Source organism: Clupea harengus, chromosome 12, assembly GCF_900700415.2.
Source record: "Clupea harengus chromosome 12, Ch_v2.0.2, whole genome shotgun sequence".
Lineage (NCBI taxonomy): Eukaryota > Metazoa > Chordata > Actinopteri > Clupeiformes > Clupeidae > Clupea > Clupea harengus.
In genome coordinates, this window is record NC_045163.1 from 2,994,814 (window position 1) to 2,999,006 (window position 4,193).

The window sequence follows — 4,193 nt, forward strand, 5'->3', positions numbered from 1 at the left end:
GCGGGATGAGAGTCCACGTCAGGTGGCCTTGTTACTAAGGCCAACGGTAGCCGGGACTACAACAACTACAACTACTACATCGTTGTACTCCTGTACGAGATGGCACACCACAGCACCATGGGCAGAATTATTGTTTGTTTCTGGCTCAAGCCACACGCTCAGGTAAACATCACTGTTTCTGATAACATTTAGCAGACGCTTTTGTCCATAACATATTACATTTTAATAAAGACAGGAAATGCTCTTATAAAAATAAAGATGTTTAATATGCAATGAGGCGGAGGTTGGAGCTGGTGACAGAAGTGCTCTAGCAGTATACAGACATTTGCCAAGTACATGTCTACCCCCGGGGCTTTGCTGTGCACGCATCTGGTAGCAAGTCCAGGCGGCTGGGTTGTGGACCCCAGAGATCCTCACTTTGGGCTGGTGGAGTCTAAAATGCCCCAACATCAATGCCATCACAGAGGCATCCCACATGAAGTTATCTGGGGGAAAACCCCACCCAAAAATAAAATATTACATATATATATTACACCCAGGTTAGTTCGCCACCACTGGTCTTGTCTGGTGCAACTTCGTGACGGCCCCAAGGGGACAGCAGTAGTTGGTGAATTCCTTCAACTTTTTGTCATCATGTTTTTCTGATCATAGTGTGTGTCTGCGTACGTGAGAGGGAGATACACACTTTGCTTGTTCTGAATGTGTTAGTGGAGGGTCAGGGATAAATTCATTATGTCATTATTTTGTTGTAATCACAAACTCGAATCAAATGACACCCAAAAAAATCAACAATTAAGTATTACTTTTACTAAGAGCAGGGAAGTTAAAGTACTCACTTGCTGTCACTAGCCTTATCTTGTGTGCCACCGTGGTGAATCACAGCAGTTATTCCTGAAACCCACAATGTGTGCGAAAAAGATAACAGTTATCACAAAACACAAGACTTAAGTAACCTGACTTTGTTGAAAACCCTCTCACCGATCTGAAGCTACTGCATGACTGTCAGTCTTCTGACTTGCGCTTCCAATTCCTCGCTAGAGCTGCATCCAATGCACCTGATGAGAGCGCACACAAGACAAGTGTAAGCATACAAAGAGTACGGGCAGAATAGAACAGAACTGTATTGAGTTTGCTATGCGCCATCGATGTGGCAACACACAGCACACCATCACATTTATGTGCATTTCACTATTTGGACATGCCTAAAGTCCATCGCCAGAAAAAATAATTCTGTCTTCATAAATGAAAGACTGTCTTCTGTAGTTATTAATGAAGTAAGTTCACCAACTAACCTCGGGTATACCTTATATATACACCAGAGCTCAAGAGTAACGTTAACAGAACCGTCATAAGTCTAGCATGCTATCGATCTAGCAAGCAAAGCATCCGGTTGAATTAAACGCTTATGAAAAAGTTTTAATTTGCTAGCTAGGTGTAATCAACACTTCTAAACATAAAGCATGAAAGTTTTAAGAAGGACTTTGCAAATGTGCTAAATCAGATCCTACCTGGTGATACGTGCATGGTAGTCCTGGTCTCCCGCAAAGCTAGCAATGTCAACGTTTTCTCTTCTCCATCACGGCAAAGTTCCTCCAAAGGTACCACTCGACTAACACCAAACGTAAACCTGTCAGGCAACATGTCAAAAACGTAGTTCTTGTCTGTGGTTCTGTCAGAGACCATGGGGAAATACAAGGCACAGCGTCATCTTTTAATCCTGTTCAGACCACTGGTTGATGTATACAGGCTTGCTGCGAAAGTGCATGCTACAAATAACCGTGTCCTTCATTCCTCTTGATAGCTTGACTCCATACTCTCTTACGATTCTCATAATGGGGGAATGAGTGAAAACTTAAATTGGTCTGTTCATGTATTGCTGTTAGAACACAAAGGTACACAACATCACGTTCTGCTTCTTGACTGTCCCATTGTCGTTCACGAGAGTAAAGCAGCGTGAAACTAGCCTAAATACAAAATGTTGCTTCCGGTCACGATTTCTGGATGGGAGACGGTAAACATTCCAAGTAAAAGCCCAAGTACGAAATCATTTTACCTTAGTTTAATCCATGTGGCTGTGAAGCATTTTGACATATAATGTACATAAATACATATGTAGGTCTAACGCAATCGCCCCATTGCACCAATGTTGTTAGCCTAAGCTTTATTTGTATGCTTAAGTGTGGTAGGCTACATCAAACTGCATCAATTTTGCAATTGTTCAGAGAAATATCTCACCATAAAATAAAAAACACAGCATACCTCATTTCTTATGGCACTAAACACACCATTGAAAGTGAATGTGTCATGACTGCTGCTGTCAGTATTTCTTTCACATTTTCACTGTGTTGTCATACAGTGTTATCATGCACCAGTATAGCATGAACTGTATTGTCATACATCAATCTTCCATTTGTACTGAAGCAAGGCAAGTGTTTTCCGACATTCGATTGATGGCCACATGTTCTGTGTGTAGCATTAAAAAAACATGAACTTTATGGCATGAACTATATTGTCATACATCAGTCTTCTATTTGTACTGAAGCAAGGCAAGTGGTATTTTACGATTTGAGTATGTGGGTAGAATTAGAAATGTACTTAACATTAATAACTAATATGAAGTGTTGGGAAAGTATGTGGGCAAATTTATTAAACCATATTACATGTGAAGTATAAAAACTAGTTGTTTCTCTTACTTTCTTTAAAGTAAAACATGCTTTTGCATGTTGCTGTATGAGTGATTCAGTGTGTGTCATTTCACAGTTACATTGTAATATATTCAATACAATTGTTACATAATTCTCAGTATGAACCTGCTTATAAAGAGGGTCTGTTTCAAATAGGGGCCTATATTTTGTGAACTGAAAGAGAAGTGTTGATTTAACAAAAAATGTTTATGTGAAGATCTTAAAAATATCCCATTACCTGCCCATTCAATCATGTGCATTAAGGTAGTGCCATTGTAGGAACTGAGTATAAAACTAGAATTTGATGCCCCAGCATATATTTCTTCCTTAAATATTGCTTTGGGTAATGTATTTGTAATTGTAATGGATGTAATTGTAAATGTAACATGAACATATGTGTCAACTATTTACCTTGTTTGTGTCACACAACCAAGACACATTCCTTGTATGTGGAAAAACTACCACTAAAGTGGGTGCAATTGGTGACTTAATTTCAAATGTTTAATTAAACATTAAAGTTAATGTAAGCTACAGAGTATTTCCTGAACAAGTTAATGAATGAATGTTTCATGTATTTGCTGGATAATGTGAGCAAAGGTCAAGTGACTTTAATAAATGTATGATTCCACCACTATATATTATGCATGACATCTGTGAGCATTTTAACTAATATGGTAATATTTCAACTTAGTGCATTTTATACATAATATAATAATGAGAGAGCAAAAAAATACACATGGCATGCTACAGGTGATCATCAAGTACAAATTTGGACATTAAATAAAAAACAAGTAAACTTTTTTTTGGCTATTTAGGCCTACCTGGTACGTTTTTCACAGCAAAGCATATTAACCAAAATAACAATGAAATATATAGATATTTCACTATCTTAAATAAGAATCTACTACGTCACCATAATTACAACAGTCAGACATGCAAATCATGATCAGCTTTTTACTTTTGTTTATTTCCAACACTCACCCTTCGTAACGAGCGTCTTGTAGTAACAGGTTTAGACCGGACTATCATTTTGACATGTTTTTAAGGGTTTTCGGCTGCCATTGCCAAAAACCAGATGTTTTATCTAGGATTATTTAGGCTGGCATAACGCTGCTGAAATGGTGAGAGGAGGCAGGCGATTCCATAGACATAGTATACTGTATGTATGTATGTATACTATGTCTATGGGCGATTCCGTTCCCCTCGGGAATTCCGTTTCCCTTTACGTCACCACACTACAATTTCTGCGTATTTGCCACGTTACCGTACGTATTCACAGTTAAGTGAGAAGCACAGCTGGATATACGGGAAGCGCAATGGTTCAAAAAGTTTTTTCTTTCTACTGAAACTCGGAAACCTTCTCTCACAGTATTTGCCGCCAGTTTCAACACTATCTTTTTTTTAACGGAAATAGCTTATTTCAGCCACAATGATTATGTAAACTATATGTTTGACTGATTTAGTTTTACGTTTTATAAAAGAAATAAAGAGACAGTCTTAGTTTTTTTC

General features: G+C 38.2%; 1 long non-coding RNA gene across 2 annotated transcripts; it reads right to left on the bottom strand.

Moving 5' to 3' along the window:
- Positions 1-244: 244 nt before the first annotated feature.
- LOC116222952 lies at positions 245-2,167 on the bottom strand. 2 transcript variants are annotated; one of them, XR_004164847.2, is made up of 4 exons: positions 1,509-2,167; positions 979-1,055; positions 837-891; positions 245-485 (listed from the first exon to the last, which is right to left on the bottom strand). It is a non-coding gene; the product is annotated as an uncharacterized LOC116222952 (long non-coding RNA). The 2 variants fall into 2 exon arrangements; XR_004164846.2 differs by having other exon boundaries at positions 245-695.
- Positions 2,168-4,193: the final 2,026 nt, after the last annotated feature.